The sequence below is a fragment of the Onychomys torridus genome, chromosome 15 (genome assembly GCF_903995425.1).
Source record: "Onychomys torridus chromosome 15, mOncTor1.1, whole genome shotgun sequence".
Taxonomy (NCBI): domain Eukaryota; kingdom Metazoa; phylum Chordata; class Mammalia; order Rodentia; family Cricetidae; genus Onychomys; species Onychomys torridus.
The window spans coordinates 5,411,549-5,427,440 of NC_050457.1; positions in this window are offsets into that span (position 1 = coordinate 5,411,549).

The following is a 15,892-nucleotide window of genomic DNA, read 5'->3' on the forward strand; positions in this document are numbered from 1 at the left end:
AAGTATAGAGGCTGGCAAGATAGCAAGCCTGAACTAAGCTTACCATAGGACAGAGTGTAATGAAACTGGAACCCACAAACAGATAGAAGCAAACCCCAACAGAAACACTCCAGTATCTGTGTGTTTCTATACATCTATCATACAAAGCAATCATCAATTAAAAAAACTAAATAAAGGGCATGTGGCTCAACAGCTAAGATGACTTGCTGCTTTTGCAGAGAAATGGGGTTTCCTTCCCAGTTCCCACACTGAGAAGCTTACAACCACCTGTAACTCCAGTTCCAGGGGACCCAAGGCCCTCTTCTGAACCCTGAGATACAAAGTATGTGTGTGGTACACAGACAAATATGCAGGCACTGGCACATTTGCATGAAATAATGTAACAAGCATAGTGTTAGAAATGTTTCCTGCATTGTTTGAATTATTTTATTCATGTCTATGGATTTTTTTGAAATTAAAAAATAAAACTCACAATATGATGAAATATCTTAATATTATCTGAAAACAATGTGTGTCACACATGTAAAATATTCTCCTTGGCTCCCACGCCTTCCCCTTAGAAGAAAGGACGGGGCCTTGTGTCTTTTAAAAAGGGAGGGTTAGGGCTCTCATTCTGGAAACACCAGAATTAAATTTTAGCTCATTACATTTCCCAAGGAAGTTAGAGACAAACTTTTCACCATGCATCTTCTCTTATTGCAAGATCAAATAATAAATATTTGCACACCTTTTTCTACTTTTAAATGACACCTTTCTAGCTTATCTAATCAGAAAATGTAAACATATAATCATTGTTAATTAGAAAGAAAAATTTTAAACCTGTAATATATTCCAAACAATTTTCATTTGATACCGTGGAACAAAAGACCACAACATTTACCGTTAATGAAGGACTTCTACAAATTTACACAAGGTAAATGAACCCAAAAGAAAACAGAGAGTCAATGATTATAAAAACAATTATCTCCCTAAGAGGTGATTTGCCCTAATAGCTCTAACAAATTTATTCCATTACTGTAGAAAAACAAATATATATGTGAGTGTATATATGTGTCTGAACATATGTATAAATTAACACACAAGTGAACAATAAAAGAGAAGACATTGATAACATTTCTGCCTGTTACCACTCAGGAAAGCAAGGTGGGGTATAAAGACAAGAGCAGAATTTCCCATTTTGCTGACAATAATGCTGGAAAGTTTAAATGTTTTATGAGATGTACACATGCTTTAACATGTATGTGTATAATACATAGTATATTAATTCTTTATATACAATCAATTACATTACTAACTAAAGCTTAGATTTTTCTTTAAAACAACAAAAAAAGAAAGTCATCTCAAGGTATTGAGAACAGTGTTTAAATATATTCAGTGGGAAGTAGTATTTCAGAAATGACGTGCTGTTTAAAATAAGTCTTCTAATTTTTTGATATATGCAGCATTCATGTAGGATGCTTCATGTGACATGGCCTTATCCCAATAAACAGCGAAAATAGTAAAAACAAATATAATCCCTATAATCTTATGATTTTTCAAATTCTGGTTTTTGTTTTGTTTTGATTTGATTTGATTTGATTTTTATATTCTGGCATGGAAGCTGGAGACTTGAAGAAAAAAGACTTAAGCCTATATACCTTATGCACTTTGGCCATAATTGAGATATACTGGCTTTTCAGTGGGTAGGGAGGCATCTCATTTTCTCTTTATCTCCCTCTATCTTTCTAAATGGTACATAACTTTAAGAGAATTAATATAAGTATCCAGTTGGTTCATACTTCCCAAATCCATGCTCCATTTCCTGAAACCTTGCTGATGGGTTCTCATGTGGAACATTTCCCATCAGTACCTAGAAATCACCTATCGGAACCTCCAACATGTTTCAGAATTGTATGATGAATAATTAATGCAACTGCACTCCAAGACCTTTTAATGAGCACATATTTTATAAGTAAATAACTAACGTCTAATACCAAATGAATATCGATGGACCTGAGATTTCTGGGAAAAAGGCCTAGTGTTTTGTGTGAAGACTGGAGCGAATGCCAGCGAGCTGAGAGTCACAAACTTCCAGCTTTATTAGTGGGTTTTAGAGCCGTTTACTCAATGTGTCAGCCTCATCCTCACACTGGCGAATGAAAGTCGTTGGTGGGCTCTTGGAAGAGAGCAGAATTAGCTGCATCAGAGAACCACAGGAAGCCACAAATGTTAACTGATTGGCTGGCCATAAATTTATTCTTTTTAACTGTTGAATTATGCATTCACTACTCTGCACCTGAGAGCAGTTTTCCTCTCCTTTCCTGTGTTTGTGTCAGTCTTCTCCACATTATGAGTCATCTCTATATTCATAACGGATATTGCAAGTCAACAGCCTGCTTATATAGTCACATGTATAAATGCATATAATTATGCAGCCTCTTATACCTTCACAGCTTTGAATTCTTTTTCTATTTAATGTTTTTAATAAAATAATTTAGATACTAATATAAAGGTCTTCTGCTGCATGAAAAGGTATATGTGAAGTAATATTAATGGAATGAATGTGTATTTTCTTTTTCAGGAAAGACTCAGGAAGCCATCCTTCCTATATCATTTCTGACTATTTAAATATTTAACTTTAAAAATAAAAAATAAAAACTTCTTTTCAAGTAAAACCTTATTGACCATTCACAATGGTGTTTGCTTTTTCCCAGTTACTTAAGACACCCCAATTTATTCTAATTTTCTCTTTGGTTTGAAAGAGAGCCTTAAATGAAGAGGGAAAATTCTGAATTAGAAAGTAACAATATTCTACACATTGTTCTAAGGTAAAGAAGGACTACTAGGGCGTGAGACAAATCTACTGGAAGAGTTGAGGAACCTGTAGTCAGCGTGGAGTTAGAGGGGTCTGAACTCAGCCGTGCAACATGGCATATGAAGCAGTGAGCAGTGAAAAGGCCTCTCTGTAACTCCATTTCTTCATCTGGTAAAGAAAAATTAGTGCTCTCTTATACATGTTCCTAAACTTAAAGTAAGCAATATTGTCAAAGTACACCATATATCACAGTAGCCCAATGAGGATCAGAATTTTTAAACTCTACTTTCTCTGTCTAGAAACAAGTATCATATCTAAAGAAATGTAAAGATACACAAGTCATCAAGTGGTCCTTGATCAAACTAAAAAGTTTAGACATTCAAGCAACCAACAGAGTAACACTGTTCAACAATTCAGTAGCTAGGAGACAAATAATATTTTTTTAAGGGTAAAGAACCTAAAAAGATGTTTCTCAAAAGAAGACATACCAATTAGCAACATGTCCATAAAAACATATTCAGTATCACTAACTAGAAGAATTCAATTGAAAAACCAAGAAGACGTATCCCCTAAAACCTTTCAGAATGGAAAATATGGAAAAGAAAGACAGTGAGAGAGAAATGAGAATGTTTCACTCAGTCAGCGTGTATATTAGTATAGCCATGAAGGAAGAGAATATGGACAGTTCTCAAAAACTATAACACAACCCTCATATGACCTTCTGGGTCTTTATCCAAGAAAATACAAATCAAATGTTCAATGTAACATTTTTCACAATAGCAAAGATTTAGAATCAATCTACACATCCACCAAAGGACTTGTGGATTTAAAAAGTGGTTTACATGCCCAATAGAGTGTTATTGAGCCTCAAGAAAAAAAAGAAATTCTGTCATTTGTAACAGTATGAATGGACCCAAGAACAATGCTAATTAAAATTCCAGACATATAAGGGCAAATACCTTATGATCTCAGTCATGTGTAATCTGAAAGAGTCCTATTCATAGAAGACAAGATTGGGATGGTAATTACCAAAGCTAAGTCTAGATGGAGATGTGGTTGGTGAAAACAGAGAGGATGATTAAGGCTGGAGTTCTTGTCATATAGTGTGGAGAGTACATTTATTAATTATTAATGTACTGTATACTTGAAAATTGATGAGAGAATATTTTGTTGCCCCAAAATGTATCTGTGGTGATATTTTATTTGTACTGAAATGTGGTGATATTTTATTTGTATATTAATAAATAAAGCTTGCCTGGAGACCAGGGGGGAAAGGCCAGCCATTTTAAGTAAACAAGAAGACAGGCAGCACAGGCCTTAATCCCTTAGCAGGCAGGATCTCTGTGTGTTCAACTAGAGAACAGAACCAAGCATGGTGACACACGCCTTTTATCCCAGTACAAACCATAGATACCTGGAGGTCTGTACAGACAGACAGAAAGTGATAGAGCTACATCGGAAGAGGAAGTGAGGTAGCTGGGTTAAGAGAGCCAATGAGAGGGCAGAAAAGCAAGGCATATAAAGCCTGGGTAGACAGGAAGTCATGCCATTTGGAAGCTGCAGAGTTGGTGAGGTAAGGTTGGATGGTGGCTTTCCCTATTTCCCTGATCTAAGGCTTTCAACCCTATAGTTGGTTCCATGTTTTTTTTTATTTAATTAGACTATTTAGAAATTTGTGTACAAATATCTGATGTAAGAAAAATGTTAGTCCAAGGCCAGCCTGGCCTAATGAGTGAGATCCAGGAAAGGCACAAAGCTACACAGAGAAACCCTGACTTGAAAAACCAAAACCAAACCAAAACAAAACAAACAAACAAACAAAAAAATGTTACATGTCATTCTTTAGTAAAAACATGTATACATGTATCAAAACATTATGTTGTTAAATATGTATATACAATTCTTATTGTTTGTCAATAATTCAATATAAAAATTTAGATTTCCTCATCATAAATACATTATAAACTCCCAGGTTTTATATCTCATAAGGAAGTATTGTATTACATTATACAAAATCTGAACAGGAAGGCAGCAATCATTAGGCATTCTGATTCTTAAACTATTTATATTTTCTCTTCATGATATGTATCACAGCTATCATTAATTGCCATCTGGCATGTTCACTAAGCTATGACTTTATTAGAACTATAACCATTTCCATTTTCCCATTTTTCATCATTGCAACCCCAGAACCCACCCAGGCGTGGTTGTGTAGGAAGTTCTTGAGAAAGGCTCATCACAAAACCAGGTAGGCTGCCTTCAGACTTTCTCCTCTTCCTCTCTGTTTCTCTAGACCCAGCCCCTCAGTCTTTTACCTAGTGCTACAACAGATCACCAACTGCAGTTTCTCTTCTCTGCTGCCCACTTCTCCCATGGATCTCACAGACCATTCTCTCCTAACCTCCCTCCGCCAACTCTCCAGTGTAATCCGGCCTCCAACACCAGCAGGCATTCCCTGTGAACACACCAGCTGAGCAGGCCGTTAAAGCAGGCAACACACAACCATTGCACTCTCTGAAAATCCAGAGATGAAACAGAAACCAAGGAACAAAGCACCTTCCCAATCAAGACAACCCAGAAATCAAAACCTAGACTTTTAATCACTCCACAGTCAGATGCTTAGATGCCAATGTAAGAACATAATCAATAACAGCCAGGGCAATATGTCTACAGTAGAGCCCAGCTATCCTACCCCAGCAAGCCTGGAATATTCTAAAATAACAGAAGCACAAAAAAGACCTTAAAACCAACTACATGAAGATGATAGATGTCCTTAAAAAGGAGATTAATAAATCCCTTAAAGAAATACAGGAAAACATAAACAAACAATTGGAGAAAATGAATAAATCCCTTAACAAACCCCAGGAAAATGCAAACAGACACTTGGAAGAAATGAATAAATCCCTTCAAGAAAGCCAAGAAAATCCATATAAACAGTGTAAGGAAATGAATAAAACTGTTCAAGACCTGAAAATAGAAATAAAAACAATAAAGAAAACATAAACTGAGAGAATTCTAGAAATGAAAAATTCAGTTATTCAAACAGGAACTACTGAGGCAAGCTTTACCAACAAAATATAAGAGATGGAAGTGAGGATCTCATATGCGAATACCATACATCAGTCAATGAAAATGTTAAATCACACAACAACAACAACAAAATGAAACCTCCTACAGGAAATCTGGGAAATTAGTCAAATTTAAACAATACCTATCTACAAATCCAGCCCTATAGAAGATGCTAGAAAGAAAATTCCAACCTAAAGAGATTAACTACACACATGAAATACAGGAAATAAATATTCTCACACCAGCAAAAGAAAAAAAGAAAGACACACACATGCCAGCACCAACAACAAATAACGGGAATTAACAATCATTGCTCATTGATAGTTCCCTATATCAAAGGACTCAATTCTCCAATACAAAGACAAGAATTAACAGACAGAACCCGAGCCGGGCATTGGTGGTGCTAGCCTTTAATCCCAGCACTCTGAAGGCAGAACCAGGCAGATCTCTGTGAGTTTGAGGCCAGCCTGGTCTAACAGCAAGATCCAGGACAGGCACCAAAACTACACAGAGAAACCCTGTCTCAAAAAAACAAGAAGATTGAAAGAAAGTAAACAGAACCCATCCTCTTCCTGCATACAAGAAATATACCTCATCAGCAAGGATAGATATTATCTCAAAATAAAGGTTTAAAAAAGATATGACAAGCCAATGTACCTAAGAAGCAAGCTGGTTTAGCCATTTTAATATCTAACAAAACAGACTTCAAACCAAAACTAATCAAAAGAGATAGAGAAGGACATAACATACCCATGGGAAAAAAATCCACCAAGATGACATTTCAATTCTTAACACCTATGCTCTAAACACAAGGGCACTTATTTCTGTAAAAGGAACATGACAACAGCTTAAATCACATATTTACACCCACACATTGATAGTGGGAGGCTTCAATAACTGACTCTGACCAAGCTACAAGTCGAGACAAAAAATAAACAAAGAAATCCTGTAGCTAACTGAAGTTATAAAACAAATGAACCTAACCATTATGTACAGAACATCACATCCAAACAAAAAATAATATATAGTCTTATTAACACCTCATAGAACTTTTTCCAAATAGATCACATACTTGGACACAAATCAAGCCTCAATAGATACAAGAAAAGTGGTCCTAACAGACCACTACAGATTAAACCTGGACTTCAACAACAACAGAAACAACAGAAAGTTTGCAAACTCATGGACACTTAACAATTCTCTACTGAATGAAAAATTAGTCAAGACAGAAATTAGGAAAAAGTTAAAAACTCTAAAATTGAACAAAAATGGAAACACAACATACCCATACTTACGTCACACAATGGAACTATTTCTAAGAGACAAGTTCATAGCATTAAGTGCTTATCTAAAAAATTAAAAAGATTTCATACTTGTAACTGAACAATACACTTGAAAGCTCTAGAAGAAAAGGAAGAAAGCACACCTGAGAGGAGCTGATGACAGGAAATAATCAACTGAGGGCTAAAATCAATAAAATAGAAACAAAGATAACAAAACAAATCAATGAAACGAAGAGTTGATTCTTTGAGAAAATCAACAAGATAGACAAAATATTATCCATACAAAGAAAAAGCTAGAAAGAGAATATCCAAATCAACAAAATCAGAAATGAAAAGGGGGACATAACAACAGACAACGAGGAAATCTAGAGAATTATTAGGCAATACTTCAAAAACCTATACTCCACAAAATTGAAAAATCTGAAAGAAAGGGACAAATTTCTTGATAGATACCACTTACCAAAGTTAAATCAAGACCAGAGAAGCAATTTAAATAATTTAAATAGATATATAACCCCTAGTGAAATAGAAGCAGTCAAAAAAATCTCCCAACCAAAAACTAAAAATAAAAAAGCCCAGGGCCAGATAGTTTTAGCACAGAATTCTACTAGACTTTCAAAGAAGAGCTAATACCAGTACACCTCAAATTATTCCGCAGAACAGAAAAAGAAGGAACATCGCCAAACATATCCAAACCACGTGAAAACCCAACAATGAAAGCAAGTTGCAGACCAATTTCCCTTAAGAACATAGATGCAATAAATATCCTCAGCTTGTATTATATTCCTACAGAAAATTAAACTCAGTTTCTATGTAGTTGTGCATTCAAGAAAAGGTAGACCACAGAGACATAGCAGACAAACTGGCTACTGGATTTATAATCATAAGTTTGTATTTCAGGTTAATCAAGTGATTTTTGAACTTGGGCAAATAATCTAATTTATCTCATTAGTTAATCACCATACTATATAAGCTGTTATGTTATGCAATCACTTTTTTTCTCTTTTTTTATTATATTTGTGTTTTAATTTTACACATCAGCCATGGGTTCCCCTGTCCTCCCCCCTCCCGCACCCACTCCCACCTCCCTCCCCTCCCCTCCCCTCCATTCCCATCTCCTCCAGGGCCAAGACTCTCCTGGGGATTCGTTTAAACCTGGTGGATTCAGTACAGGCAGGTCCAGTCCCCTCCTTCCAGGCTGAGCAAAGTGTCCCTGTGTAAGCCCCAGGTTCCAAACAGCCAGTTCATGCACTAAAGACAGGTCCAGGTCCCACAGCCTCAAGTCATACATGTTTTTATAAGACAATCCATTGAAGAAATGAATGTCTAAAGGATATATATTGGAAAAGAAGATAACTCAGAAGGAAATCTCCTGGCTCTTGAATCATTCTTAAATTGTAATTAAGAATCTTTGGAATCAGTATATAGAGTCTCTATTATTTCACATCAGTTCCTTTACCTTTAAATATCAATTATATGTCCATGTTCTAATTCAAATGGTGTTCTAGGAAAGAAAAACAATTGCTTAAAGATTTAAGCAATTTAAAATTTAAATACTTTCCTGATTCAGAGTTTCCAAAACAGATTACCATAAGGTCATATGTTAAAAACAAAAACTATAAAATCATTGTGCATTTACATCTGATGATTAGGAGATGTATAAAGTAATATTACATTTTTGAGAAATAATTTTTATTAAAATGTATAATACAAATTAATGTAGATGTGTGTGTATGAGGGAGAACATGTGAGTACACATGCCTTACATGAAATTTACTGAAAAATTTATAATAGTAAATCACCTAGAGTGATTCATTCTGCCCAGTATCAACTGTAATTGATTCCTCTGTATAGCTTGTAAATAACTATTGCAATCATATTTAGTAAAAACAAATAAATCATTAATTTTTCTTCAAAAAAAAGAACATAGATGCAAAAGTACTTAATGAAATACTTGCAAACCAAATCCAAGAACACATCTAAAACATCATTCACTGTATCAAGTAGGTTTCATCCCAGAGATGCAGAGATGGTTCAATTAATGAAAATCTATCAATGTAATCCACCATATAAACAAGATGTAAGAAAGAAAAAAAAAACCACATGATCATCTCATTAGACACTGAAAAGGCTTTGGCAAAATTCAGCACCCCTTAATGATAAAGTGCTGGAGAGACTATCGATACAAGGGACATACCTAAACATAGAAAAGTCAACATCAAATTAAATGGAGAAAACTTCAAAGCAATTTCACTAAAATCAGGAACAAGATAGGGTTGCCTACTCTGCCCATATCTGTTCAACAGAGTACTTGAAGTTTTAGCTAGAGCAATAGGACACCTGAAGGAGATCAGGGAATACAAATTACGAAGAAAGAAGAAAAAAAATATTGTGATTTGCAGATGATATGATAGTATGCATAAGTAACCCTAAAAAACTTATACCAAGGAACTCCTACAGCTGATAAACATTGTGATAAATGTTGCAACATACAAAATTAATTCACAAAACTCAGTATCCTTCTATATACAAATGACAAATGGATTAAGAAACAAATCAGGGAAACTATAATAGCCACAATCAATATAAAATATCTTGGGGTAACCCTAGCCAAGCAAGTGAAAGGCTTGTATGATAAAAACTTCAACATTTTGAAGAAAGATACTAAAGAAAATATCAGAAGATGGAAAGATCTCCCATGCTCATGGATCCATAGGATTAACATAGTAAAAAAAAAGGCTGCCCTACCAAAAGTCATCTACAAATTCAATGTAATACCCATCAAAATTCCAACACAATTCTTCACAGACCTTGAAGGACAATTCTCAGCTTCATATGGAAAAACAAAAAACACATGATAGCTGAAACAATCCTAAACAATAAAGAGAACTGCTGGAAGAATCATCATCTCTGATTTCAAATTGTAAAACAGAGCTCTAGTAATAAAAACCTCAGGATGTTGGCATAAAAACAAACATATTGATCAATGGATTTGAAGACCCAGATGTAAATTCAAACACATATGGATACCTGATTTTTTATAATGAAGCCATACTACAAACTGGAAAAAACAAACAAACAGCATTTCAAAAGTGATGCTGGTCTAACTAAATGTCTGCATGTAGAAGGCTGCAAATATATCCATCACCATGCACAGAACTGAAGTCCAAGTGGATCAGAGACCTCAGCATACAATCAGACACACTGAACCTGATAGAAGAGAAAATCAGGAAACAGCCTTGAACTCATTGGCACAGGAGATCAAAGACCTTAACATACAATCAGATGCACTGAACCTGATAGAAGAGAAAATGGGGAACTCATTGGCACAGGAGACAACTTCCTGAATAGAACACCAGTAGCACAGACACTACGATCAACAATCAATAAATCAGACCTTGGGGGGTCAGCAGTTTCCTTAGGACCCTGGTTCAATTCCCACCACTCACATTGCAACTCATGCCTGTCTGTAACTCCAGTTCCAGGATTTTTGACACACTCACACAGACATACATGCAGGAAAAACACCAATGCACATAATACAAAAATAATTTTTAATTAATTGATTAAGTAATTAATTTTTTAAAGTCTCAAAATTAAAATAAATGGGACTTCAAGAAGCTGAAAACCTTCTGTAAGACAAAGGACACAGGACACCTTCAATTGAACAAAGTGGCAGCCTACAGAATGGGAAAAGATTTCTACCAGTTCCACAATAATAGAAGACTAATACCAAAAATATATAAAGAATTCAAGAAACTAGACATCAAAAATATTCTAATTTAGAAATGGACTACAGATATAGACAGAGAACTCTCAATATATGAAACTCAAATTGAACTAGAAACACTTCGTTCAACATCCTTAGCCATCAGGAAATACAAAACAAAACTACTTTGAGAGTCCATCTTACACATGTCAGAAAGGCTGATATCAATAACACGAGTGACAGCTGGTGAGAGTCTGGAGCAAGCGGAACACTCCTAAAGAAAGCCTTTAAGGAGCTAGGCTCAAGGAATTTCTCCCAGAGTTCAAAGAAGACTCTACAACCAGCTAAGGATCTAATCTGAAGGATAAGGAATGAGTCTACAAACCTTGCTCATTCAGTCCATGTCTTTTTGTTGTAAGTACGCTTTTCTAAATCTACAGCTTCTTTTCAGCTCTCGTTCTTAGCTCCTCACTTGCCTGACTATCCATACATTTCTAACAAGAGACTCTGGAATCCTAAGAAAAGTTTCAAAGGCCTCAAGGCCATCGCAGATTCCTAGAATAGACAACAAGGAACAGAGCCATTACCACGGTAATGCGAGGTTCCAAGGTCTCAGGACTAGAGGGAGGGAGCACAGTGTCCAGTGCGACAAACTCTGAGACACAGCTTTTTATCAACAGACTTGTCAAGCAAAGAATAGGCAGGCTTCTCTTAGGGTGTTTTGTGTAGTAACCTTGGTAAGACATCTGAGGCTCTGACTTGTGCATAACTGTAAAGTTTTAAACTTCTGATCTATTTACAAAGGTCTTTAGTTTAGTTTGAACTTGCTCTGAGGTGAAAGTAAGCTAAATTCGTGCAGTTTGTGTTAGACTGAGGGGAGATTATTATTTTCTGTGTTAGTCTGAGTACAAGGAACAAAGCAGGCTTTAAGTGTCTACAGTCTATGGGACAATGGTTCTGACTATGAAGCATCTCCCTAGTATATTTTCTATATATCAAAACTATACAGCTAAATGAAAAGTGATCTTCCTGACCTTCCACAAATATATGTGCCCATAAGACTCAGATGTAATCATGAGATTACACATACATGTTATCTGAAAATGCATGGTAATGGGGGCATATCACAGCTCTTATTGCACAAGAAGTTTACAACAAGAAATAGCCAATTCATTTAAAGGCAATAACTACAAATCACCCTGCATTTTGGTTTAATCATCCATCAGAATGCTTGACTCTAGTGAGTTGGCCTTTTGAACACTAGTTGTCACCTGCTGTATACTCATATGGTCTTTTGCTACCAGCAGCTTTCAATACATTCCTCCATTGCTTGTGGGAATGCAAATGTATACAGCTGCTATGAAAATCAATTTGGCAGTTTCTCAGAAAGTTGAGAACTGATCTACCTCAATACCTAGCTATATCACACTTGAACATATGTATCTAGAGGTTACTTAATCTTAACACAAGGACACTTGCCCAACCATGTTCATTGTGACTTTATTCATAATGGTCGGAAACTAGAATCAACCCATATGCCTCTCAACAGAAGAATGGATAAAAAAAAAATGTTACATTCACACAATGGAATATAACTCAGTTGTTTAAAAAAAAATGGAAGGGGATTATGAAGTTTGCAAACAAAAAGGTGGAACTAGAAAAAATGTCCTGAATGAGGTAACCCAGAACCAGAAAGACAAATGTAGTATGTATTTACTTGTAAGTGGATAGCTATCAGCTTTTAAATTAATGATAACCAAGCTACAATCCATAGACCCAGAGAGGTTAGATAAAGAGGAGGGGTCCATGGAGAAAGCATGGATCTCCCTGGGAAGGGCAGACTTGGGATGGGTGATGATGGGGATGGGAATGGTCTTGTTGCAGGGTGAGATTGGATGGAGGAAGAGTACAGGGAGAAACAACTAGGATTGCAGGTCAGTGGGGGGATGTGTGGAAACCTAGTGCAGTGGAACCTTCCTGGGATCTATAAGGTGATCCTAATAAGGACTGCTAGTCATGGAGAATACAGAGTCTTGTATCTAGGCAAGGCTTCCAGTGGAAGAACTGGGTTGAATTCAATTGAGTTATTGGCCAAAGGGGTCCCATGGAAATCCCCAAACAACCCAGGCTGCTGCTAAGACAAGTTTGCTCTCTACAAGCTGACAGCCACAAACCTGATGGGAGGAGTGGTGGGGGGAGGGGATTGCAGAGGACAACATCCACACAACACATTGAACATGGAGAAGTTGAGCTGGTACCTACATGGAGCCTCCACCACTACATTCTAGCCTGTTTCAGAAAGGTACTGTGCAAGCTACTGAAAGAGAAACATGGACCCCAACCTAGCCACAAAACCTTTGACCTACAATCTGTCTTGCCTGCAAAATATTTAAGGGCAATGGTGACACAGAACTTGTGGGAGTAGCCAGCTGATGTCTGACTTAAGTCCCACTCCATGAGACAGAACCCACATCCAACACTGCTTGTGTGACCAAGAACCGGAGACTAGATAGCTCAGAGACCAGAGTAAAACTAAACATTACCAGTCTAAAAGGAGGACCCATCAGGAACTGGGATAAAGTCTCATTAGTCCAATGCTTACTTAACGTTCTACACACTCTAGATTCAACCTCCAGCATCACAGGAACTTAGCACGGCCATACCTGCCTGTAATCCTGACATTCAGGAAGGAAAGGCAGGAAGACAGTAAGTCCAAGACAGTCTTCAGCTATTTAGTGAGTTTAAGGCCAGCCTGAGCTTCACTACATGAGAAGCTGTCACAAAGAGAGAGAGATAGATAGAGGGGGAAAGGAGGGAGGATGGAGATAGTCAAAAGAATGCTAAATACTTTTCTTCAAATACTCTAAGATCAATAGCTTTGAACCAGAACCTTGAATAGTAACTATTCAATAGTCATATATAATTAAATATAATAACAAAATTTCCCAGACAAGAAAGCTCCATGAATTTTTATAAATATGAACTCAAAATTATGTCTAATATTTCTATGTGTCTCAGATACAAAGCAGTCAAATAGATAATCATCTTAATTTTTTTTGGTTACTTTCTTTTGTTTTTTTATGTTGTTGTTTTTGTTTGTTTGTTTTGATAATAGAATTTTTATACAGTATATTATAATTATGGTTTCACCTCCCTCAACTCCTACCAGGTCCTCCCCACCTCACACCTCCCCCCCCCCAAATCCATGCCCTTTCTTTCTCTCTTTCATTAAGAAACCAACTGGAATCTAAATAATAATAATAAAATGATACAAAATAAAAACAGACTAACTGAAGAAAAATAGCCCAAGTAGGAGAGAACACATATAGATGCAGAAACACACATAAATCCCATGGAAGCTCAGGCTGGAAACCGTAATATATACTCATGATACCTGAAAGGTTTAAGAAGATGCCATGACAATGCATGTGAAAGAGAACCTCCAAAAATGCCTACTGCTGGGCCTAGAGCCTACCTTAGGAGTGGTTTGTATACCCAGTGAGATTCTGTTGGAAAAACTAATTTTCCCTTTCCCAGTGGTTGTCAATTGGAGATAGATTCTGGGTTAAGCATGGTTTGTGTCCACTTCTCCCTCTCAGCCCTGGGACCCCCATTTGACTTAGACCTGTGCAGGCTCTGTGCACACTACCACCATCTCTGTGAGTTCATCCTGCTGTGTGTCAGTCCTGCTGTGTTTGGCTCTAGAGTCCTTGGTGTTCTCCTCCCCCCTGGCTCTTAAAATCTTTCCACATCCTCCTCTCCAGGACTCTCTGGTCACTGCTGTGGGATGTTCAAGTATGTCAAATACATTGTTCTGATTGGTTAAAATAAAACACTGATTGGCCAGTAGCCAGACAGGAAGTATAGGTGGGACAGAGAAGAGAAGTCTGAGAAGTGGAAGGCAAAGGTGGAGAGAGCTGCCAGCCCACCATGACAAGCAAGATGTGGAGTATAGGTAAGCCACGAGCCACGTGGCAAGTTATAGATTAATAGAAATGAGTTAATTTAGGATGGAAGAAGTAGATAGCAAGAAGACTGCCACGGCCATACAGTTTGTAAGTAATATAAGTGTCTGAGTGATTATTTTATACATGAGTTGTGAGACCTCGGCAGCTTGGTGGCACCTGGAGAGAAGCTCTCCAACTACAAATGCCGCCCAATGTGTTGGCAAGACTTTCCACCTAAAACCTGAAAAAAAGATTCTAAAACAGAGCTGAAAACAGCTTCCTAGTTATCTCTCTCAAGTTAGCTGCAGCCTGCCGGTTTGAGCTACTATGGCAGGGTCGTGGTGTGTGTGTCTGACCTGCAATGTGGCAGGAATGAGGAATCTACAAGTGGCACTTTATTCTGCTGCATGGTGGATTTAGCCTTTGCTAAGTTAAAAAAAAAAAAAATTGGTTTCTGGGCTATGCGCTGCTTTGATAGAACTGCTTCTGATAGTTGATGGTACACATGGCTCCAGACCCAGAGCTGCCAGTAAACTGTACCACCGCCACTTTGGGAAGCTGAGGTGGGCAGAGCCAGCAGCCACAATGGCATTTCAGTCTTACAAAGATGGATATTACACAGAGAATCTGGTTTGTGTTGTCTTTGGGATTTTTAACTACAGAAAAAGATTTGATTGTAAAAGCTGCTGAGTTAAACAAATATGTAAATTTTAAAGGTACTGTGACTTCAAAATTTGGATATAAGGATATGTTGCTGCTCTGCTTTTGTTTCCACAGAAAGCCAGAGGCTGTGGATTTGTTCCAGATTAAGATATATCAGTTTGGGCTGGAGAGATGCCTCAGAGGTTAAGAGCACTGACTTCTCTTCCAGAGGTCCTGAGTTCAGTTCCCAGCAACCACATGGTGGCTTACAACCATCTGCAATGAGATCTGGTGCCTTCTTCTGGCCTGAAGTCATATATGTTGTATACATAATAAATAAATAAATAAATCTTAAAAAAAAAAAAAAGAAAGAAAAAGAAAAAAAGCTGGGTGGTGGTGGCCCATGCCTGTAATCCCAGCACTCGGGAGGCAGAGGCATGTGGATCTC